Source organism: Equus caballus, chromosome 20, assembly GCF_041296265.1.
Source record: "Equus caballus isolate H_3958 breed thoroughbred chromosome 20, TB-T2T, whole genome shotgun sequence".
Lineage (NCBI taxonomy): Eukaryota > Metazoa > Chordata > Mammalia > Perissodactyla > Equidae > Equus > Equus caballus.
Window position 1 is genome coordinate 27189992 of NC_091703.1, and position 26111 is coordinate 27216102.

General features: G+C 43.4%; 2 pseudogenes; both read left to right on the forward strand.

The window, feature by feature from the left end:
- Nucleotides 1-1132: 1132 nt before the first annotated feature.
- On the forward strand, nt 1133-5761 carry LOC138919380 (butyrophilin subfamily 2 member A2-like; annotated as a pseudogene).
- A 16705-nt stretch (nt 5762-22466) lies between these two features.
- Nucleotides 22467-25687, forward strand: LOC106782282 (butyrophilin subfamily 3 member A3-like; annotated as a pseudogene).
- The last annotated feature ends 424 nt before the right edge of the window (nt 25688-26111 follow it).

Here is a 26111-nt window from a genome sequence, read left to right on the forward strand (position 1 = left end):
TATGCAGGTAGTGTTTTGTCTTTCCTCTGGCAAAAATCAAGTTATCAGGAAGCATTAAGTCTTACATGATTGCTTTAATTTGCCTTTGGTAGAGTTTGTTGGATAGACTTAACAAAGGAATTACTTAAAAGAGGGTTGGATGATGGCTGGACACATGGCTAAAGGAAGAGAAGTCTCCCAGGACCATGGATGTGCAGCTCTCTCACACAAAGTATGTCTTCTATTAAAGATTCTTTTAAACAGAATAAGTTAGGAAAAGTCTGGGTTCTTAGGATTTTTAATGCTGCTCTGCTGACATTGATGAGGTGATATTGTTACCTTGAGGATCCAGGAGCATCCTGATCTTACTAATATGTAGATGATGTCAAGGGAGTACAAGAAAATCAAGTAACTGACTGAGCCCCTGGAAGGTAAACGTCTCTGAATTTGGGTAAGGGTTGGCTTTGCACGCCAACCTAAAAATCAACAGCTCCTCATGATTATCAGATAACTGTGGGTGATGTGAAGCTTACACAAGGAGAAAAGAGACAAGTTAAAAGGTTTGTTTAAGATTCTGCCAGCCTGGCATGTTTCTGTCCTTATCATATTAACCTAGAGCTTCAGGAAGCCAAGGCTACTGGGAAGTACTCCCAGGGCCAAAGGTAAAATCCTCAACCCGCTTTTTTCAGGTCAGAGTGGACATACCACAGAGAACTGAGAAAATTAAAATCTCTAGCTGAATGAATCAATCAACAAACATTTATCAGGAGGCAGATGTTTGGTACTGTGATGGAGTCTGTAACTGGAGCACAAAGAATAGTGAGATGTAATGTTTTCTCCTTAGAGATCTCACCATTTACTTGGCATATTGGTCTCCTGGTGTTCTCCAACATCGAGGTTTTCTTCCTATCCTTCTTCTCCTCTTTCTTCCTTCCCATCTTCTTCCTTCCTTTCTCTAGCCCTCCTTTCCTTCCTTCCTTTCTCCCTTCACAGAAGGGGTACTGCAGGAATGCACGGAATATGCATAATCAGTTTCTCTGAGTGCTGGACACTTATTCTCTCCCCCCTTCCTTTGTTCTCACCATTAAGAGCTGATCTTCTAAGACACTTTGGCTAAGACACCATTACCGTTTTATCTGAGCCCTGATCTCTCTCCTCAGGCCTAAGCTCTAAGCCCCTCATTGAAATGAAGCTCCTTGAGGATGGGGGCATCTGGCTGGAGTGCACATCTGTAGGGTGGTAGCCAGAGCCCCAAGCAGAACAGAGGGACCCCTGGGCAGAGGTCGTGCCTGCCCTGGAGGAGGCTTACACTGTGGACACAGACAGCCTCTTCAGGGTCTCCATGGCTGTGAGCATCAGGGACCACTCTGTGAGGAATGTGTCCTGCTCCATCAATAACACCCTACCTGGCCAGAAGAAGGAAACTGTGATTTTCATTCCAGGTTAGTTCCCTGCCCTCTGGAGGCTCATTGTGTGGAGGCAGGATCCTCAACAGACAGATTGGAGGCTGGAGTGGGGATTGGGAGGTAGGGGTGTTTGATGGAAGGATTCTGGGTCCTGAAGGACTGGAGGCTGCAATTGAGCTGAAGTCTCTTCTCTTGTCACAAGAGGAAAATCAAATAGTCTCAAAACACTTGATTAGGAGCCTCTTCTCTGAGGGTAAATTTGATTGGGTTTTTTTGTTGTTGTGGTGGTGGTTTTTATCGTGCAGCAATTTATTTTTTCTGAGGAAGGAAAGACGCATGAACCTGCAGAGATTTCTAAACATTTAGAACAGTCATAAAGCATGGAGAGTGATATGGATGGATGTCTATCTATACCTAGAGGTGCTGCCTGATGAAGTCCTTGCTTCCTGCCTGTGGGATTCCCAAACGACAAAGCAGGGAAATTCTCCATCTACAGATATCCATAAATTCATTCAATAAGCATCACATATGTTCAAAGCACTGTTCCACAAAGCAAAGATGAATCACAGAAGAAAATACATGAAGATCCCTGCCCTCATGGGGCTCACATTCTACAGCAGCAGAGAGCAATAAATGAAGTAATTAAAACAAGCAGTGAAATCATTAATCAAACTGTGGATTTTATCAGATGGTGATAAGTACTGTAGAAAAATTAATCGTGGAGGTGATATTGATTGCTAGGGTGTGGGGAAGTTGTAATGTAAATGGGAAGGTCAGGGAAGACTTCATGGGAAAGGTGGCTGTTGGCAAGCGAGACATGAGCTGTGCAGATATTCGAGGACTGGGCAAGCCAGGTAGCAGGAACAGCATATGCAAAGGCCTGAAGCAGGAACGTGTCTGGCAGTTTCAAGGAACCCCCAAGAGGCAGATGTATCTGGAATGGATTGAGTGTAGGGAGAGTTGGAGGACATGAATTCAGAGAGGCAATGGGTCCACACCATATGGGGCAATGTAGGCCACAGACGGACTTTGGTTTTAGTGTGAGTGAGTTAGAAAACACTGCAGGGTTTTGAGAAAAGGAATAACATGATCTCACTTAGGCTGCTGTGCTGAAGATAGACTGTAGAGGGTGTGGGCAGAAGCAGGAGGAGGGTATTGTGATATTACAGACAAGAAGAGATGGTGGGCTTGTCCCAGGGTGGTGGCCGTGGTGATCCAGCATGGCTGGTTAGCTTTTCTTCACCCTGGTCCGTCTCATGGTGACTCCAGGTGCTTCTGTTTTTTGTCTCCTGGGCTCCCATCCCTGGCACTCACTGCGGGGTGACTCTTTCTCTATCTGGGGTTTCTCAGAGAGAAGCCAGGAGGGTAGGGATCTGGGGAGCTCTTTAGATGTGAGTCCTGAGGGGAGCCCTCATCCCAGGTCTCCTTTTTCTCACTAAATGGACCTTTTCTGGTTCCCTTTTCAGAATCTCTTCTTTTTAGCAAATCTCCCTGGATGGTGGCCCTGGCTGTCATTATGCCTACTTTGCTCCTCCTCAGCATTGGGAGCATCTGTCTTATCAAGAAACTCCACAGCAATAAGAGATTCACTTAAGGGAAAAAGAGATTGAAAATGAAGAGAGAGAAATTGCACATAAGGACGTGTGGAAACAATATGTAAAAAAGAGAAAGAATGTCACATAAAAGGTAAAGGAATATGTGCACGGCCATGTCAAAAGAGTAGGTTCACGTCAATGTGAAAAAGGCAGTCACTGTCACCCAAAGGCCACAGCTCTGACAGCTAGAAGCCTGGGAAACAGAAAGAGGAAGCGAATAGAGGCAACAACAAGGGCTTGGAACTCTCACGTCCTAGGAATTAATCCTCAGAGCTTGCTTTCTTCCATTCTGCAAATGTTGCATCCATTCACCTGGCTACATGGAGCACTGTATTGTTGAACAAAAGCAAACCTAAATCAGTTCTGATAATCTCCAGCCCCAGATCTTATATCACTTCTGGTATTTTCACAATTCGCTGGGCAAGGAGTGTTTATAGAAAGAGCCAGTCAACCATTTAACACCAACTCAAATTCTCTTAGTTCCTATATGTAGGACATTCAGTTGTTTCTGTTTATTTTTTCAAAGCAACTTCAAGAGGAATTGTGTAAGTTTAGTGTTTCCTGAACTACTCCAGGCACAATTTGTCTTCTGCTTGGTTAGCCATCTCATGAAACTCACATCTCTGTCTGTCCCATTGCAGGATGGAGAAGAACCCTCTTCATGCTGATGAGCCCCTCTGACATTCTCTCATTTCCTGAGGTTTCTCTCCACTAGCCAGCCAGCCAACAGGACACATTAGAGGAGATGAACAACAGGGCCTAAGGCTGTTGGAGGGGAAGCAGAGGGCTGGGGTCAGTTCACTGTTGGTGTCCCACCAAATGCTAGATCTCAGCTCCCCTGTGAGGGAATTCCCAGAGTTCTTAATCAATTCTATGGCTTAGCTCCCACCACAGTTTTATTTTGGAAAAATTTAATCCATGATTACAGAGGTCTACCATACAGAGTGGACATTCCCATAGGTTACATTTTAGCAGTTGTTGCTCTGTGGATCCTGGATTAATTGAAAGCAAAACAATACTGGCTTAGTTATTTATAACCTGGAAGATGGTATAGACTGCACAGTTGAAGAGCCACGTGTGAGAAAGGCAATAAGCTTCCCCAAGCCTGTCTCGTGGGTGCACAGACAGGTGCCAGAAATGCCGCCTGCTCCAAGAGAACACTGATGTTCTGTGTGTAGCCTGTGAGGGGAGGGGAGGTGGGCAAGTGGGAGAGCAGGGAATCCACTTCTCTGGTCCTGAGGAGCACTTTGCATTTTATGATTTGTCACCTTCTGCTCAAAAGCACCAAAGAATCCAGGCTTCACCAGACACTATGGCACTGGGACCTTTCCTCCTTCCTTGTTTGAATTTAAAAATTGTCACAGCAGACTATCAACTTGGAAAAAGGAGAAAGTCATTTTAACACAATGGAAACGTAGATTGACTAAGTAATAATGACTGCAGATGGGAGAGTCTGCAGAATGTCAGGGTCTGAAGCATTTCCTATATCCAGAGAGGTCACAGCTGCAGACTCAGACCCATGTTGTTAAAGCAAAACTGGATGGAAATAGCTCCCCCTGCCTCTTGCCATACACAATTCTCAGGCAGCAGCTTGACTTTTGGGGACATTATCCTCCATTTTTACTCTTTGAAGCGTGCCCTTGTTAGTCATTTTAAAAAGTTATCACCTGGTTAAACTGGTGGAACACAGAGGACCAATGAAGGGACAGTTTACCCCCCAGGTACCTGTGTAGGGAGAAATTGGCCTTAAATTGCTTTACAAGGAGACGGATAGGATGTCTTTGCTGGTTTAAGCCAGGTGGGAAAGTTTCTAACTACAGAGAGTCCCAGAAATTATACGTCTTGATTAGAAAAGGAGGCAGATCTGAGAATGTTGAGAGAATGTGGGAGCTATTAATTCTACCTCATTTGCTAAACTTTCTACATTTCCTAAAGCTCCAATTATCCTCTACCTGAGGCAACGCTCCTGTCCCTCAAGAGATACAGGTGCAGCCTCAGTCATTCACAGTCTGTGATCTGCCTGAGTTCTGGGACCAAAGCTCCTTCGCGGAAAAGGCCGCCACATGAGTGATCTCCTACCAGCTTTCTGGGACCTCTCTGGGTATCAGGAATGGCACAGTCTCGTGAGACCCCAGACCTAAACCTGAATCTTCCTCTGCAGCTGATGTGGTCCTGGACTCAGACACCACTTATCCTTTGCTCTTCCTGTCAGAAGACCAGAGAAGTGAGAGAGAGGGCCCTCCAGTCAGAGCATGCCTGACAATCCAGAGAGATTCAACTGTCAGCCTTGTGTCCTGGGCCTGGAGAGCTTCTTCTCAGGGAGACATTACTGGGATGTGGAGGTCAAACTGTGCTGGTGTGGGCTGTGCAGGTTGGTAGAGACAGTGTTGAGAAGAAAGGGGAGGCCCTACTGGTTCCTCAGATGGCTTCTGGAGCTTGGAGATGATTGGAAACCAGTACCAGGCCCTGTCCTCTCCCGAGAAGATTCTCCCCCTGACAGTGTAACTTCTCTAGGTGGGCATCTTCCTAGACTACGAAGCTGGAGAGCTGTCCTTCTATAAAATGAGAAATAGATTGCACATATAGACCTGGGCACATTTGCCCTTCTCTGGACCCCTGAGACTCTTGTTCAGGCTGGGTTCTGACGACAGCCCCCTCTTCATCTGCCCAGGGATCACAGGGGCCCAGGTAGTCATGGTGCTAGAGGGTGGCCTGATCCTTCGCAGGGCAGGGGCCCAACACAGCCACCAGGATCAATTCCTTCATCTCAGATCCAAGTAGAGAAGCTCCAACCATCTCTAATACCACAGCACAGCACCCCATGAAGAGAAATGGGCCCTTCTTCCCCCTGGTCATAGAAGAGAACCTACTCCAGAGGCCACCTTGACACCCTCTTCAGGCCCCAGCCCCATCTCTCCCTCATTAGGTTGTTGCATTAGTAACTGATTTGCTTGTATCCATGGGGCAGCGTCCAGTCTCAGGGCAACTGGTGCTGCCACATGGCTCCCAACCAAGAAGAAAGTGTGAGAAAGTGACAAGGAGAAAACCTGCTACTTTAACATCAGAGTGACACATTCAGCCTGATACTCAAGTTGATGTTAGACACTGTGGACATGAGGAAAACAGGACACACTAGGATGTAAGAGGGGAGGGGGAAACCACAAATAGAGGTCAGAGGTAAAGGATAAAGGACCAGAGAAGTGAAAGGGGGCCAAGGCTGTAGGAATAGTTATTCCCCACCATTACAGCTAAGGGGTCCCAGGCGTTGATGGTCCATTTCCAACCCATGCCCAAGATTTCCAGACCACACATTAAGCTCCCCAGGCCTAGAACTGGGATGAAGAAGGATGAAGTTATTAAGAAGACATCTGGATCTGACCCAGCTCAGGTGTCCCTGCAGTGAACAGGAGTCAGTACTCAGTTACTGAGTACGATCTAAGGTTTAAGGTCCCATCTGAGCAGGTGAATACTGACCAAGTGGATCGCAAGAGTAGGGTTTGGTGGGGAGGGCAGCAGTTTCCAGCTTCTCAGTCTTTAGACACATAAAAATTATGGAGGACCCCGAAGAGCTTTGCTAATTTGGATTCTGTCTGTCAATATGTATGGCATTAGAGATTGAAAGTGAAACCATAGTTTGGTGGATACAGGCAATGTCTGTCGTTTGGTGGGCACATGGTGTATCTGTCATGTGGTGGGTACCTGGGGTGGGTGCAAGTGTGGAGGAGGGAGATAATTAGGAAAGAATTGCATTTGTCAATGCAAGAGATGATGATGCAGGTCTGGACCATGGTGGTAACCATGGAGTTGCAGAATGTAACAGATTCGGCAGCTATTTGGAGATAGGACCTGCTGATGGATTAGATGCTGGGATTGAGAGAATGGAAGCAAGGGTGACTTATGGGTTTTGACTTGAGCATCTGCGTGGATGGTGGGACACTAGTAGGAAAATGTTTCAATTGTGTTTCCTTTAGTTATGGGATTGTGTATGCTCTGTGTGCTTGTGCACATGTGCACATGTGTATTTCTGGTTTTCTGTGTTTAGCACCTTCTGTGTCATCATTTTTATCATAAATTGTCTTCAAATACAGGGGAGTAACACAAGAAAGGATATGACAGGATTCTGTTTCTTAGAACATGACATTTTTTGCATTTGAAGCAAGGTTTGGTTCTAAAGGGAAGCATGACCTCAAGGACAGTCAGCACCCCCATTTACTCAGCTGAAAATGTAACTGGTTTACCCTGTAACACACCCTGAGTTTCGCTGAATTCACAAGAATGTGAGTCCACTGGAAATCTGTGCTCATGGGGCATCATAAATGCTTTATGTGAATGGAGTGGAAAGGAATATAGGCATGCATATTGGACAATCACCCTTTTCTCATAAAGATACTCTGTTGTTCTGTTGGATTTCACTTAAAAAACACAAGTTCACTGGGCAGCCATATGCAAAAGAATGAAACCGGACCACTGTCTTACACTGTACACAAAAACTAACTCAAAATGAATTAAAAACATGAACATAAGACCTGAAACCATAAAACACCTAGAAGAAAACATAGTGGGTAAGCTCATTGACATCTGTCTTGGGGATGATATTTTGGATTTGACACCAAAATCAAAGACAACAAAAGTAAAAATAGATCAATACAGAGGGAAGAGAGCTCATCAAGATCATGGCATAGGAAGACTCTGAACTCACCTCCTCCCACAAACACAACCAGGTTACAACTATTCTTGGAAAAATTACCCCAGAGAGAGAATTAAAAACTGCATCAAAAGATCCCCACAATAAGAGACAGTCCTGAGTGAGGGAGAAGAGGCAGAAATTCCTTCTGGAGAGAAAAAAAATCCACCTTCAGGAGCTGCAGAGCTTCATAGCCAGCTGGGAGGGAGCCACCCTAAGGTAAGCAGCCCTCCCTGGAAGAGTGGAGACCTGAGTGGGCACATGTTACCACAATGAGCATACTTCAAACTCAGCATCACTGAGACAAGTCTTATATTATCTGGCTTCACTGGCTGTTAACTATAATGGGAAATACCCACAGAAAAGCTGTAGGGCATAAGCTCAAAAAAAATCAGCTCTTAAAGAGCCCAGGCACAAATTCACCCACCTCAGAAAGCAACCTAAAATCACCAGAAAGAAAGGTGCATAGTCCTTTGGCGAAAAGAGAATCACCTGGTAGGCTGTTGGTAAGATGGTCTGGGTGCATCTCCATAAGAAGTGAGACCTCTCCAGAGACTAGAACATTGGTGGCAGCCATTGTTGTGACTTGGTTCAGGTGTGCTGACACAGATGCTGGCACATGACTCTGGAGTTCATCCCCTAGCCTGTTAGCCCAGGGTCTGCCCCACTCACTAGAGTGCAGATTTAATCCAGCTCAGCCAGGGTAGGCAGATCACCCTAAGGACTGGCCCCACCCAACAGCAAGCCCTCAGGCTACTTGTTGGCCTGCATAGACTAGATGCCTTGATCCTCTGCAGGTAGGAGAGTGTGTCTACCCCTAGGGGGCAGACACACCTGCGTGAGGTGCAGGTGAACTGTGGGAGGCATTTATGGAGAGTGTAAGGGCATCTGCAGTGGGGTGACTGGGTATGTTCCAGAGGGTCAGGAAGAGTGCATGGGCCAGGACTGTGTTGACAGTGTGTGTGGACCTGTGGTGGATAGGGCTTATCAGTGGCAGAAAACCTGTACTTCACAAACAGCCACAAAGGGGATCAGCCCACCTTCCAAAGCCTGAACCATTGGGTGCTCCTGTACCTGGGGCCAGCCCCTCATAGCTGAAATACTAAGAAAGCTGACAAGGAGCCTTGCAAGCCTGAGGCCTACAGCAATTGTAAGCCCCTGAGCCAGCAACCAGCCAAACTGGGGGTCTACTCACTTAACAGACAAAAGGCAACAGAATTGTGCTATTAGACCTTGCAGGCAACCGTGTTGGGGCTCCCAAAATTCACTTTACAACCAGCTGGCCAGGGAGGAAAAGCCTAGACTCCCTGGATACCTGCAGTAAAAGCAATCCTGATGCAGCAGAAGGGAAAAGCAGCCCACACAGGGGTCAATCCTGGAACATTTGAATTGGTGATGAGAGGGAAGCACACTGCTGAGCTTCAAAAAGCATCTCTTACATAAGGCCACTTCTCCAACATTAGGAGACATAGCTGACTCGCTTAATACATAGATATAAGCACAGAGAAAGAGGCATAATGAGTAGGCAAAGGAATACATTACAAGCAAGGGAACAGGACAAAACCCTAGAAAAAGAACTAAATGAAACAGAAATAAGCAATCTACCTGGCAAAGAGTTCAGACAAAAAGCCATAAGAATGCTCACTGATCTTGGGAGAATACTGAATGAACACAGTGAGAATATCAACAAAGAACTGGAAAATATAAAAAGGAACCAATCAGAAATGAAGAATACAATGCAGGTTATGAAAAATTCACTAGAGGGACTGAATAGCAGAGTAGATGATACAGAAGAATGGATCAGTGAGCTGGATGAAAGATCAGAGGAATTCACCCAAGCTGAACAGATAAAAGAAAAAAGAATTTAAAAGAACAGGGACAGTCTAAGGGAACTCTGGGACAATATCGAGTGCACTAACATTTGTATCATAGGCGTCCCAGAAAGAGGAGAGAGACAAAAGGAATTCATTTGAAGAAATAATAACAGAAATCTTTCCTAACCTAAGGAAAGAAACAGACATCCAAGCACAGGAAGCACAGAGAGCACCAAACAAGATAAACCCAAGGAGGTACACACCAAGACACATTATAATTAAAATGTCCAAAATTAAAAATAAAGAGAGAATCCTAAAAGCTGCAAGACAAAGGCAACAAGTGACACACAAAGGAAAGTCCATAAGGCTACTAGCAGACTTCTCAGCCAAAATTCTACAGGCTAGAAGAGAGTGGCATGACATATTTAAAGTACTGAAAGGAAAAACCCTGCAAACAAGAATACTCCACCCAGCAAGGTTATCATTCAGATGGAAGGAGAGATAAAGAGTTTTCCAGACAAGCAAAAATTAAAGGAGTTTATCACCAAGAAACCAGTCCTACAAGAACTGCTGAAGGGACTTATTTAAGTGGGAAAGAGAAGACCGTAAACAGGAAGAAGAAAATTATCAAAAAGAAAAAAACAGGCAATAAAATCACTGTTAAAGGCAAAAATACAGCAAAGGTAGCAGATCAATGACCTATGAAGACAATATGAAGGTTAAAAGAGAAGAGTACTAAAATTACCTATTTCAATGATAAAATGGTAATGGATACACATACACAAAATAAGAGATTAGATATGATTTCAAAAACATAAAATATGGAGGAGAGTAAAAAAGTAGAGCTTTTAGAAAGAAGTCAAACTAAAGAGACTATCAACTCAATATAGATTGCTATATATGTAGAATATTATATATGAACCTCATGGTAATTCCAAACCAAAAACTTATAATAAATAAATAAATAAATAAGAGAATGGAAATCAAACATATTACTAAAGAAAACCATCAAACCACAAGTGAAGAGAGCAAGAGAAGAAAGGAACAGAGAACTTAAAAAAATCCAGACAAAAAGTAACAAAAGTGGCAATAAATACATATTTATCAATAGTTACTTTAAATGTCAAAGGACTAAATGCTCCAATAAAAGGCATGGGGGGCTGACTGGATTTAAAAAGACGACCCATATATATGCTGCATACAAGAGACACACTTCAGACCTAAAGACACTAACAAAATGAAAGAGAACGACTGGGAAAAGATACTCCTTGCAAATGGCAAAGAAAAGAAAGCTGGGGTAGCAACACTTAGATCAGAGAAAATAGACTTTAAAACAAAAACTGTAACAAGAGACAAAGACGGACACTACATAATGATAAAATGAACAATCCAACAAGAGAATAGAACACCTGTAGATACCTATGCACCCAACATAGAAGCACCTAAATATATACAGCAATTATTAACAGCCATAAAAACGGAAATAGACAGTAATACAATAATAGTAGGGGGCTTTAACATTCCACTTACACCAATGGATAGATCATCCAAACAAAAGATCAATAAGGAAACATTGGCCAGAAATGACATGTTAGATCAGATGGACTTAGTAGATATATAGAACATTCCATCCAAAAATCACAGAATACACATCCTTTTTGAATGCTCATGGAACATTCTCAAGGACTGATCTCAAATTAGGCCACAAAACAAGTCTCAATAAATTTCAGAAGATCAAATAATACTAAGCATCTTTTCTGACCACAAAGGTATGAAATGAGAAATCAACTACAAGAAGAAAATCAGAAAAGCTACAAAAATGTGATTACAGGAAAGCTACCGAACAATGACTGGGACAACGAAGAACTCAAAGGAGAAATAAAAAAATACCTGGAAACAAATGAGAATGAAAATACAACATGCCAAAATCTATTGGGTACAGCAAAAGTGGTTCTAAGAGGGAAGTTTATAGCTATTCAGGCCTACCTCAACAAACAAGGAAAAGTCCTAAAAAAAACAATCTAACAGTGCACCTAAAGGAACTGGAGAAAGAAGAACAAACAAATCCCCAAATCAGCAGAAGGAAGGAAATAATAAAAATCAGAGCAGAAATAAATGAAATGGAGATGAAAAAACAACAGAAAAAAATCAATGAAACCAAAAGCCAGTTTTTTGAAAAGATAAACAAAATTGATAAACCTTTAGCTAGACTCACCAAGAAAAAAAGACAGAAGGCTCAAGTAAATAAAATCAGAAATTAAAGAGGAGAAATTACAATGGACACCTCAGAAATACAAAGGATTACAAGAGAATACTATGAAAAGCTATACTCCAGTAAATTGGGTAATCTAGAAGAAATGGACGAATTCTTAGAATCATTCAACCTTCCAAACCTGAATAAAGAAGAAGAGGAGAATTTGAACACAGCAATCACCAGTAAGGAGATTGAAACAGTAATCAAAAATCTCCCCAAAAATAACAGTCCAGGGCCAGATGGCTTCTCTGGTGAATTCTATTAAACGTTCAAAGAATTAATACATATCCTTCTCAAACTCTTCCAAAAAATTGAAGAGGAGGGGAGACTTCCTAACTCATTCTATAAGCCAATATTATCCTTATACCAAAACCAGACAAGGACAACACAAAAAAAGAAAATTACAGGTCAATATCATTGATGAACATTAATGCAAAAATCCTCAGCAAAATACTAGCAAATTGAATACAACAATACATTAGAAAGATCATACAACATGATCAAGTGAGATTTATTTCAGGGATGCAGGGATGGTTCAACATCCTCAAATTAATCAATGTGATACACCACATTAACAAAATGAAGAATAAGAGTCACATGATCATCTCAATAGATGCAAAGAAAGCATTTGACAAGATACAGCATCCATTTACGATAAAAACTCTAAATGAAATGGGGATAGAATGAAAATATCTCAACATAATAAAGGTCATATATGAAAACCCTACAGCTAATATCATTCTCATTGGAGAAAAACTGAAGGTTATCCCTTGAAGAACAGGAACCAGACAAGGATGCCCACTGTCACCACTCTTACTTAACAAAGTATTGGAAGTCCTAGCAAGAGCAATAAGGCAAGAAAAAGAAATAAAAGGGATTCAAAATGTAAAAGAAAAAGTGAAACTGTCACTATTTGCAGCTGATATGATTTTACATATAGAAAACCCTAAAGAATCCACTAAAAAACTTTTAGAAATAATAAATGAATACAGTCAAGGTGCAGGATACAAAATCAAACTACAAAAATCAGTTGCATTTCTACACACTAGCAACAAATTACCAGAAGGAGAAATTAAGAATACAATCCCACTTACAATTGCAACAAAAATACTAAAATACTTTGGAATAAACTTAACCAAAGAAGTGAACAATCTATACACCAAAAACTGTGAAACATTGTTGAAAGAAATTGAAGAAGACACAAAGATGTGAAAAGACATTCCATGCTCTTGGATTGGAAGAATTAACTTAGTTAAAATGTCCATAATTCCTAAAGCAATCTACAGATGCAATGCAATCCCTATCAAACTTCCAACAACATTTTTCACAGAAATAGAACAAAGAATACTAAAATTTATATGGAACAACAAAAGACCTTGAATAGCCAAAGGAATCCTGAGAAAAAGAACAAAGCTGGAGGTATCACACTCGCTGATTTCAAAATACACTACAAAACTATAGTAATCAAAACAATGTGGTACTGGCACAAAAACAAACATGTAGATCAATGGAAAAGAATCAAGAGCCCAGGAACAAACCCACACATCTGTGGACAGTGAATTTTTGACAAGGGAGCCAAGAACATACAATGGAGAAAGGAAAGTCTTCGATAAATGGTGCTGGGAAAACTGGATAGCCACATGCAAAAGAAAATAGGCTGTGAATCTTTAACAGGAAGTTTCTCAGTGAGTAAGAAAGCAGGAAGCACTCAGAGAAAGGGGTTTTTTGCCCCTTTGCAGCTGCAGCATGACATTGGGAGAAATATTATTTCGGTTAACTATGTAGTTGTCTTCATCAAGCATGTCTGTTATCTCGGCCTGATGACCAGCAGGGCAGACTGTGACATATGATTTCATTTTTACTGTCTCATCCCACCATAATGTAATTCCCATTCTCCTATTTTATTTTGTCTCTGAACTCAACCCCATGCATCTCCTCAACTTTCTTCACAAGTGATTTTATGCCTGCTCTTCTTTGAGTGATTTTTAGGGCCCTACATCCTACAGGTCCTCCAGAACATTGATTCCCTTCTTGTGGTTTCAGTGGAGAAGAGAGCACTTCTCTCAGCAGATGCCAGGGAATGGACAGAAGGGCCCTGAGGCAGTGCTTGTCCCCGTCTCAAGCTGTTCCTGAGAGGCAGTCCTGGAGCCTCCTGCTCACACAGCCTCCTGGAGGGAGCCTGACTCTTACTAGGAGGGGCAGGTACCTGGGGCCAGTTTGTCAATATTTTGGGGGCTGGGTAGGCATTTAGGAGCTAAACATCCCTCGATAAAAATACTCCACTGATCACTTTAGAACATATAACTGAAAGATACTCCTACATTTGTGTTTCAAACACAGCATTGTTGCCTCAACATTTCAGAACTGTGTTCTAGGTCATAGGTGTGCTGAAGCAGTGAGGGTAAACTGCACTGATGTTTGAAAGTTACTTTAGAAGTCACCAAATAAATGAGTGAAATAAATAAATAAGAATTGATGGGGAATGAACGGAAGGATTGATTATAATAAAGCAAGTATAGGAAAATAGTCACCGTAAAATCTAGATAGTAGGGGTATTTGGTGTTCATTGAAAAAGGCTTTTAACTTTGCTCTATGTTTGAAAAGTTTCATGATAAACTGTTGATAGTTGAGGGTAGGGAGGGAATAATTGTATTTTTTTGCTGGTAACAGACATCAGAAATACCACTGGCTTCAACAAAACACGGGTTGTTTTCTTTTCACGTAAAACACAGAGGGCAGCAGTCAGGAGCTGGTCTGGCAGCTCCGAGATGCACTCATGCCCCAGCCTCCTTCTGTCTTTATTCTCTGTCATCTCGGCATGTAGCTTTCATTCTCAGGGTTGCCTCATGGTCACCAGATGGTTGCTGCACTCCAGCTTAAAGGACCATGTTCTAGGCAAAAGGAAGGAGGAAGTAGGGAGATTATGGACCTCCCTTGAGAAACACAACCCAACAACTTCCACCTACAAATCATTGGCCCAAGCTTAGCCCCTTGGTCTCTCCTATCCATGAGGGTGATGGACACAAGGCAGGACCCCCAAAACTGGGTTTGATTACTAAGTAGAAGCAGGGAGTAGATATTGCACAAGCAACAAGCCAGTCTACCACAGAGCCTAAATTCAAACAGCTGGAATATAATCAAATTCCATCAGCCAAGGTCACATTAAAGCCCTAGGAAGTTTAATAACAGTCTTGAGACACAGATAAAATGTCTTGGGAGGCCCTAGGCTATAGGTAGGACCAATTTGTCCCAAAGACACCTATGGAAACAGCATAGACAGCCTATCTGGAGTCTAAACTCAGAGAATACAGAATCCTGCGGGCAGAGTAGAAACAAACACAAGTGAAAATACAAATATAGCTGAAATAAGGCACAAAGAGTGAAGGAAACTGCTCAGCAACACTCTAAACAAGAATATCCTGAAAACCATTAAGACATGCCCATCAGCGACTGGCGGCACTGCCTCTGGAAAGCTGAAAATTAGATGATTTGGTCATGGATCTGAGACTGGAGTTTCAGAGGCGATAAAAAGATAGAGTGGATCTGGTTTTCTTTCCATTTGTGCTTCCATTTGGCTCTGTTGTAGAAGATCTCCTCTATGTGCCCACCTACATGCATACAGATGTCAGCAAATGGCCACAGAAACATTTTAATTAACGTACAACTTTCTTTCTTCACACATTAAAATCTTGTAATTTTTCTGCTTAGTTCTGCTGATAAATCTATTGTAATATAAAAGATACACAACAAGTGTATAAAATGAAGTACTGATTATACACAAACATACACATGCATCATTCACATAAGTAAACATAGAGACACACAAACAGTGTGGAAATTAAGGTTGTAAATTTTTGTCATTGTGTACAATCCAATATAGGTTCATTTTTCACTCTAACCCCACTGGTGTCTGCCCAGCAACTGATGAGAAACACCCCTATGAGCCAATCAAAATCTAATTCCCCCGAAGAGGGACTCTGTTACTGTTTCTCAGAGTGAGAATCCTTTCTTTCTTTACCCTTTCTTCCAGAGCAGCGTGTTAACTATAATGCAGAACTATCAACTACCTTCATTCTGTGGACTGTGATCTTCAGATCTGAATTTTAAGGAGTAAGTGGGGAAAAGTGATAAAAATCAGGGGTAAGGAGGGGTAATGGGTAAAAGCCAGGGCTTTTACTTTTCACTTTTAAAAATATGCTGCAGTGTCATCCTCACACATGCTTCTCTCTGGACCTGTGCAATTGCTTTGCTGGACCAGATGTCTGGAGTGGAACTTCTGGGCCAATTATGCACGTTCCAAAGTTCATGTTTCACATTGTTTCATGAGTGACTGAAGTTCAAATAGATTTTGTCACGTGGCTGAGATCGCACATCTTGTGAATCATAGAGCCATTACCTATTTTCCACCATCTTTTTGTTTCTATCCCTAAGACATAGTGGGCCTGGCACATAGTGTGTGCTCAGTAAATATCTGTTGAATGAATGAATGAAAAGATGGGAGAGACCTGGTCTTATTCCTATCTCTCCCATTCACTAGTCTTGTTATTAAGAAGTGGTGGGTGCAGACTCTGACTGAATTCAGAGCCTCCACCAGGGAGTCTGCCTAGATCTTAACCAGAGTCTGATGGGGACATGATTTGAACCTGGTGATAGATGTATGTTGGGGATTAAAGTAGTCTTCAGTGTTGCTCTTCAGATGTACAAATCTTGAAGTCATTTGTTAGCACCCTATTCTACTTGACATCTTCATAGAAGGAGGGAATACATGATGGGAGAGGACCAAAAGAGAAGGAAGGTGGCTGGGTCTGGAGATCTCAGTCTTATTGTAGAATAATCCACTAAGGACGGCTCTCAGGCTCTCCACTGTCTAGGGATACAGCCAACTCTGGGGTGGTTAGAGTGAAAGCCAAGCTAGAACTCCAGCTATAATCCAGCCTAGCCGCCTGGTAAGGGCCTCACACTACCCTTATCACAAAGGTTCACTATGATGCCACAGATTATACCTAAAAGATGATGGAGGTGCTTTTCTGAGCCAAGATACAGTTGGGAGCACTGGGCAGGGAGTGGGGTTTTGCAGGGATCCTGTCTCTGAGCGGAGAGAACCTCAGAACTTCACAGAAGCATGAGCTTTGTTAGGCTTCTATGTGCTCCCGGCTTGGCATATTAGCCCCTTGTTTGTAAGAGCCAGCTCTTACATCTCTGCCTCAAAAAGATACTTCCCTATCAGTGGAAAGACTAAGACCAAGGAACTTATCCATTGCCGATGAACCCAGAGGCCACCTGCCAAGGAGCATTGATGAACACCTGGGGAAAAGGAAGACAAGAAGTAAATAATTTCCCTTCCCACGTTGTTTCTCTCCCAAAAAACAATTATGAAGAGAGTGCACTGAGGTACACTGAGTTGTAACACTCTTACATGCATGTCCAGGAAGTACTTTCTCCTTGAAACCGCTTTTTACTGAAAAATAAGAATGAAGACATTAATATAGGCAAGTCCCAGTGGGAGCACAGGAAGCCAGGCTCTGCTCTTTAAGCCAGAACAAAAGAGCAGGTCATTACAGAGGCAGATGCTTGTCTTCACAACTCTCCACTTCCCCTCCTGTTGGACAATAACCAGTAAATGTGATCACCTAAACTTATTTAAAATGCTAGGGAGTATTAGCGAGTTAATATGTCACCCCTCATCCATTCACTCATTCAACAAATACTTACTGAGGGTTCCATTTGAACCATACACTGTTGTACAGGCTTGTTACTCATCAAGAAACAAAACAGACCAATATCCTTGCTTTGGGGAGCTTCCATTTGAGCTGGTGGAGACAGTAAACACGTGATATGTTAGATGGTGAAAATTCAACGGGGAAAAGAGAGCAGGCTCAGGAGGATGGGAGCAGTTTCCCATAATCTTGTGGACAGAGAAGGTCTCATGGAGGAACTGACTTTAGAGGAATGACTTATAGGAGGAGATGAGGGAGTGAGCCTTGTGGATATCTGAGGGAAGGGGGTTTCAGGCAGTGAAGAGTCATGGCTTGTGTCCTCTGTCCTGTCCCTTTCAAAGACCAGCAAGAAGGGCAGTGTGGCTGGAGCAGATGAGGAGAGAGGGGAGATGAAGTGAGATGTGCAGGTCCTAGATGGTCATGCTGACCCTTGTGAGGACTTCAGCATCTACTCTGTGTGAAACGAGAGACACCGGAAGCTGCTGGGCAGAGGAGTGGCTTGATGTGACTCAAAGAACCCTCTAGTTGATGTACTGAGGACACAGGTGGAATCAGGGGACCCAGAAAGGAGGGTCTTGCATTAATCAGAGTATACCAGTGGAGGCTTAAACCTCGCTGCAGCAGGGAAAGTGTTCAAAAGAAGAAGGATTCTGAGCATATTTCCTGAATACACCTCAGAGCATCCTGGCTGGTCACTAGGATCTACCTCCACCACCTTTCTACTTTGTTTCTCTGAGGTCCTTGGGAAAGACACAGGTTTTCCTCCGGGAAGAATCCCTCTTGTAATCGGTAATGTCAAATAAAGAACTACCTCATGCTAGACCCAGGGTCTAAGGCGGGAAGGAGAAGGTCGGGGATAGGAGAGATAAGAAAATATCTCCTCAGTGAAGGCACACAGTTGTTTGGGATCAATTGTGTTCTAGATAACTTCTGTGGCTCCTCGGGTTTCATGCTGCTGCGGGCCTGGGGGGCTCTTGTGCAAAACAGCATCTGGGCTGCCAATACTGCCCAACCAAAGGCCTCCAGGAGCACACCTGCAGTTGACCAAGTTGTGTTTATTACTTGTTCCCAGGAAGGAGAACACATGCCATGTGGGAACAGTTGGATGTCTCAGTAAGATGGTGTTAGATTAGACTTGGTATGGAATTTGGGCTTAGGTTAGGGGTGTTGGGGGAGGGTTTATAGAAGTGGGACTTTGCTCTGGATTGGATGCTATCGGGAAGGTGGGGGGTGTGATTCTGTGGGTAGGTGTCTTAATGAGTCTTACCTAGGAGAAAGACTAGATTGAGGCCAAAGCTGTAATTCGTCAAGGAGCAGCAGTCACTCATAGCCAGGATAGAGAAATGTTTTGTCATGACTGTGTGGACAGTGTTCATGTTTTTCTCTGTGTTCAAACAGAATTGTTGAGTGGTCTTGTTTTCATCTTGACCGGTCAAAGTTCCCTTGTCTGATGTTGATGTTCCATGAAATTGCTTATGTTCAACAGAACACCAAAACCAGGCCGATGTCCAGATGTCAAGGGTTGCATTTGCATTTCTCTTTCTCAGGGCACTCTCTTGCTCTGTGGCTTCTGGCTGGATTTGGTCATTTGGCAGCCATAGCAGAAGGAGAAGGATGGAGAGAGAAGAGAGAGGCCTAGGTACCTATCCCCATGGATTTCTCTCAGCAAGACCACCTCTAGCTGGCTGCATTCCCTTCCCAAAGATCACAACTCCTCTCAAGAAAGCCCCCTCTACGTGACCGTTTCCTTTTACGTCTTCAAAAGGCCTTCTTCTCCGTCTCCCTTTGGGTTTAGGGGTGAGTGGTAACAGCTCCACTGTTCCTGGCCCTGGAGCATTGCTTCCTGCCAGGTAGTTTTCCCCTTACCATCACCATGCTTTTGTAAAAAGCCCCTTCATGAAAGCCCCTTGAATTATCTAAGGTGAGTGTGCCACTGATTCATGTTGAGATTCTCATGGATAGAGGAGGCTCTAAAGGATTCTGGCTCATTTATCCTTCCACAGCGCTGGGTTCTGATCCTCACATGGAAATGAAGGGTTACGGAGATGAAGGGATCCATCTGGAGTGCATGTCCACTGGCTGTTATCCACAGCCCCAAATACAGTGGAGAGATGCCAAGGGAGAGAATATGCAAGCTGTGGCAGTACGTTTGGAGACAGATGGAGATGGCCTGTATGCAGTTGCAGCGTCTGTGTTGGTGAAAAGCAGCTCTGGGCACAGGGTGACCTGTATCATCAGAAATCCCCTCCTTAAGCAAGAAAAGACAGACAGGATTTCCATTGCAGGTCAGTACCCTGCTTAGCCTCAGGTATACTGTGCTGGGCTGTGGCTATTGAAAGAATGAGGATGTGTGATTCTCTGCTGATGACTTGGGTCTCTGTAGTGAATGCAAGGCACAGAGCAGGGACCCAGAGCCACCTTCTTACTCCAGGGATGTTTCTTTTCCCCATAAAGCTTTTTATGTCACAACTACTTACTAACTATTTCCTGTACACAAGAAACTGTGACAGGCAATGGGAATTGGGGGAAGATGGTAAAGATCAGACCCTTAAACAAAGACAAATGAGAAAATGGGAAAAAAATAAAAACGATTCATATCTTAGAGAAAAAGCTAATCTCATTAAAATACAAAACAACCCAGTAGAAAAATGAGCAAAGGGCTTGAACTATTAGTTCACAGAAAAGGAAATAACACATGAGATAATGTCCCATCTCACTCAATAGAGGAACATGTATTCAAACATTTTCCACTTGTGAGATTGGTAACAAAATAAAACAAAGCAAAACCAAGGTGACAGATCACACATTTTGATGGCAGGATTGTGGGGAGACAGTCTCTCTTACATGTTTGTTGGTATAATTCGGTATATTTTTGGTATAAATTGGTACAATTTCACTTGGGGCAATATAGCAGTATTTCTCCAAACTTATTTATTGATCAAAAATCCCTCTTCTGTGAATTTATCTGACAGATAGACTTGCATTTGTATGAAAGGACACATGTAAAAGTTTATTTCTTATAGTAGTTATTATAATAACAAAAAGTTAGAAACTATGCAAATGTCCCCAAGTGGGGAACTTTAATGCAATGGAATATTGCACAGCTGGGAAAGAAAACACAGACCTTCTCTCTGTACTAATATGCCAGGATCTCAAAGAGGAACAGAAAAAGCCACATACAGAGCACTTTGTCTAGAATGATACCTTTGATGTAAACAAGAAAACGTAATAATATATTTTATTTTTAAAATTTAATACACACGTTTGTAGCACTCACCATATGTCCAGCACCTTACAAGCATTAATTGAATCCTTTTAACATTATGAGTGAAATACTGTTATTAACCAGTATTATATATTAGGACACCAGGAACAGAGCGGTTAAGTAATTAATCACACTGCCAGTCAAGTGGAGGAGCCAGAATTTGAGTGAAAACCTCCAGCGCCAAAGTTCATATTCTTAACCACCACACTAAGCTGACTAATGAGAGACTAATGAATGGGGAGGGAGGAGTAGGTGGATGGGAGACTTAGATGACTTTTCATAATTTTTTGATATTTGAACCATGTAAATGTAACGTATTAGAAAACACATGTGATTCTGATGCTCGAGTAACTCCTAGTCACATATGAGAAGCAGACAGTTCAAGACAAGTAATAGTATTATGTTATATGAAGAGTTTACCGAAGTCTTACCCAAAGTTCCCTGAGACTTTAGGAAGAGAGAGATTATTTAAGGTCATGAGATGAGCTCCATGATCCCTGCCCTGGGGGTGAGAGGCTAAAGCTCCATTCCATTGCAGACCCCTTCTTCTGGAGGGCCAGGCCCTGGATAGCAGCCTTGGCTGCGACCCTGCCTGTGTTGCTGCTGGTTCTCGCAGGGGCTGGTTACTTCCTGTGGTGACTGCAGAAGGAGAAAGAGAGAGACTAAGTGGAAAAAGAAACAGTGAAGGAAGAAAACGAGCAGGAACAAAGTGCAAGAAGGATCTGACCAGGGAGGGAACCTATGGCCCTGACTTAGGGGAGGGAGCCCAAGGACCTCACCCCTTCCCACCCCAACACCCACCCATACACTGTGTCAGTAATGAGGTTCATTTTCAAGAGGTCCTCCCTGCTCCATCCCCTAACAGTAAATTGTTTTCCCGCTTATTTTCCAGAGTACCTCCAGCTTCTACTACGTAAGCTCTGATTCCCCCAGAGACCCACCCATGACTCGGTATTGCTGCATTGAGCTTCTTGATGACTCTTCACGTTACTTCTGTTGCAGACTTAAGAGATAGACCATGTGTTTATGGCTCATGCCTGAGTGGCTCTGAAATTTTCTCTAAATTTCCATCTAAGACTCTCTGCTGGGATATTTCCCAGCCCCTTTCCTCACCCCTAACTCTGCCTGGGGCTGAGAAATGTCCAGGGTCCCTTTACCAAGGGAAAGAAAGAAGGGTGACTGATTGAGGGGAAAAAATGAGGAGTCATGTTTTTTCAATGGAGAAAAGGGTATTCAATCTCTCTCCACTAGGGGCCCACAGACTTTCCAGCCCAGTAAGGTACCAGGGAATATCCAGGATGCACTTGAAAGGAAAGGAGGAGGAGGAGGAGGATGGAATTCCCTAGATGAACTGCCTTCTCTATGCTTGGAAACTTCCTAGTTGCTTTCCATACTCTGTAGGCTTCTGAGAAGAAGACAAATAATATAAGGTTTAAGGGAATGAAAAATCTGAGAAGGAGAGCAAAAAGTGTACTTAAAAAAAGGAGTGGCCGCAAAGGCTCAGTTGTGATAGATTTATTAGACTTGCTTTTAAAAAAATAGTAATTGAAATTTCCTCATTAAGTTGCCCAGTTCTTTTCAGAAGTGGGCAGAACATAATACAGCATGAGACAGATGGATTCTAGTACACATACACAGACAGGCTACACACAGTGACACCTATGCCCAGGTATGGGAGGATAGATAGATACAAATAGATCTGCCGGGTCTCAGCTGGGAAAGCACTCACATCATACCTGTGGTATCATCAGCATGCAGTTGATGTTATCAGACTTGACATCAAGGAGGAAAGGAGAGGAGAGAGTTGAACAGGCAGAAGGAAAAGGTAAGAAGAGTGGGAGTGAGGGTCAAAAGGAAAGATTAGATGGGTTCAAAAGAAGAGAAAGGACAAGACTCAGAAATGACTTATTTCAGGTGACATCTCTAACTTTCTTCCATTGTAGGTAGAGAGAAGTCTCAGGACTACGATGGTGAGTGACTCTGATGTTCTCTGAGTTTCCTGGAACATGTGTACTAAGGATTTAAATCTCTTCTCTGCTGTGTGACCAACTGACATTCCCAGTAGGAATAATTAGATCTAGCACAGAGGCTCATTTTCTGTGGGGGATACCAACCCTACTTTTCTGGAGCCTCAGAGAGAAACTTCCAGATACAGTATCTGGGAATTTTCAGCCACCCATCACCCTGCTGGCACATTTTCCCACACCGTAGCAAAGCCTGGCCATGATGCCTGCAGTCCCAGCATGATGGAGGGAAGGAAGTCCACCATTTTTGAGAGGTTGTATGGCTGATCATGCACAGCTGTAGATGAAGGAATCTGGACACTGGAAGAGACTGAAGAAAATAAGGGCGAAAAGGCTTCATAAGGGGAACTGATGAGGGGAAGAACAGAAATAAGGCACTTTCCTTATCTGTGTCTCCTGCCTTTCAGAATGGAAGATGGCCCTCTTCCAAGCTGGTGAGTGAATCACTGTATGCTCCCTAGGACAACAACCTGAGGGATCATATTCCCTTTCTCTTCTCCAACTCTTGAGATTCTGGGAAAAAAAGTCCCCATAGCTGGGAGAGGTTTGAGCGAGTGACTTCAGGTCTTTGTCTCAAAGGTGTGCCCATCTCTGGAGATTTCCTACGGAGAGCCCAGAGAACCAGGGAGAATTGTTCTGGGGTTCCACAGATCTTCACGTGAAGGAAGAGGCATAAAGGGTAGGGCTGAGGGAAGGAGAGGCAGAGTGAACTAATCCTGCAGGGAGTGTGAGGTTGTGGAATGACCATGAAAAAGGCAATGCATAAAAATCTTTACTTTTCCCAAGCTTCTTATGCCACCTCCTGCTACTGTGTGTGCCCAAGTTACTTAATGTTACTGGCCTTTAGTTTCCTTATTTTTAAATGATGATCATAACTCTTATTATGTGAGGGTTGAGGTAAAGACTTAACGAAGTAATGAATGTTTATTGTTCAAAGATCAACAAGATAGAGGTGGCGTGTTCAAATTGGGTGGTTGAAGAAGGTTTAGAAAAGGAATACTTCACACAGGCAGGACTGCGGTTAAGGGAAACCAATAAGAGAAAGTGAAGTGCCCCAGGACTCAGAATACTGGGGAGATGTCACCATCTCTAGGCTTGAAGGAATAAGGAGAGCGAGCAGTTCCTGGAGCCTAGAGGAAGCTATAGCTCAAGGACAGGGCTGCCTGAGAGGAGTCACGCCTTTGTTAGAGCATCACCATCTGACACGGGCAGGGAGGAAGTGGGAGAAATAAATGCTGTGCTTCTTTCTTCTTTCTTCTTCCAATCTTCAGCTAGTAACTTCCATTGGCCAAACTCAACAGGTAACCAGAGGGAAGGGAGACCAGTGATGCTGTCCATAGAGGACAGATCCTGGGGCCCAGAAGAGGGTAGAGAGAGGTGGAGAGTGCATCTGGGAGCACAGAAAGTCCCCAACATGGCCTCTAGCACAGAAAAGCATGGAGCTATTATAACATCAGGCACTTCCTCCACGCCTGGCCCTGGGCTACATGTAAAACATGTGTTGTCTTTTTCTACCCTAGAGATTGGTACTTTTACCCTCATTTTTCAAATACGGAAATTGAAGCTCAAAGTTATTATATAGTGTGGGTCTGTGGAAAAAGAGACTGTAGAAAAGGAACAGACACTCAGTTCATGAGTGGTAGAGCAAGGATTGAAATATAAATCTATGCGATTATAAAGCACAGGTGAGCAGTCATTTTGGGGAGGGACATAGGAAAAAGATGGAAGAAAGGAGCCAGCTTGAGATGTCCAGTTAGGTAAACCCTGATCCTAGCACACTTCTGTGCTGAACATAAGACTCCAGGGCCTTTCTTTGGGTGTTACTGAGAGGGTCACATGCAGAGCAGGCAGGCAACAAGAGGCTCTGGACTCGGACCTCCTCAGCCAGACTCAGGTCTTGAAGGCTGAGGCTCTGAGTTCTGAGAACAGTGGATAACTCCACGGCCCCTCCACAAACTTTCTGCAGCTGATGCAATTCTGGATCCAGACATAGCAAACCCCGTCCTGCTTGTTTCTGAGGACCAGAGGAGCCTGCAGCGGGCAGATGCATGACGGAACTTGCCGGACAATCCTGAGAGATTTGATAGGCATTACTGTGTACTTGGCCGCAGAGCTTCAAGTCAGGGAGACATTTCTGGGAGGCGGAGGTGGGGGACAGGAAAGATTGGCATATCGGGGTGTGTAGAGAGAACGTGAAGAGAAAAACTAGTGTTAAAATGGCACTTGAGAATGGATTCTGGACCATTCTCTCTGATGGGAATGACTGTTGGGCTCTCACTGATCCCCAGACCAACCTGACAATTGCCAACCTTCCTCAAAGAGTGGGTATTTTCCTGGACTATAACATCCGTGAGGTCTCATTCTACAATGCCACCGATGGATTGCATATCTACACCTTCCCACACAACTCCTTCTCTGAGCCTCTGAGGCCTGTTTTCCAAATTTGTACATTGGAGCCCCTGCCTTGACCATTTGTCCAGCACTGACAGGAATGCAGAATTCTCTTGTTACTGACCTTTCCCTGGAGACCCCAGTGGCCCTGGGTCTGCTGATGGGAATGAGAACCCTCAGGCTAAAGTAACATCCTTGCTTCCCCCTGCCCAGCCTGGAGCTGAGGGCCTCCTCCTTAACAGCAACACATCACAACAATAAAATATTTACTAAATTCACACACTGTGTGAAGCACTTCACTAATATTAATTCCCTTATTGAATATGACAGTTGAGTTTGGTACCACTTTATTATCTCCTTGTATAGATAAGGACATTGTGGTGCAAAAAAGTGAATTAACTTTCCACTAGTGACTCAGCAAGTGATGACAGCTATAATTTGAACAATAATAACTAATGTTTATAGATAACTTAAGACGTACTGGGTGCTATGCTGAATGCTTTAAGTGAATTTCACTCATAAAAGTCCTCACAACAACCCTGTGAGGTATCTCATTTCAAGAATATGGAAACTGAGGCCAGGCCAAGTTAAGTACTTATATACTTCCTACAGAAAATTGTGCTTCAGGCAGAGGTTCAACCACTGTACCACCCCCACCCTCTAGCCTATTTTCCTTCCCAGTCCCATTGTCCCTGTAGGGAAGGGACTGTGTGCAGCCCTGAGGCTCCCTTCCCAGGGCACCCCAGGGTGAGGATCACTGTAGGTGACTATGGAGGCCACACCACACTTGGTAACTTCAAGACTGATTGTCAGAGACATAGTTCCAGCACTTCATTGGATTGACTCTGTAGGATGACGTGATCCAGAGAATGAATTCACAGGGACTGCATCATACAGAATGTGAAGGGACTAGAGTCTTAACTAATAATGGGCACACGTGTACCCACTCTGTCAATGTAATGCATGATCATGGAACCAGAAT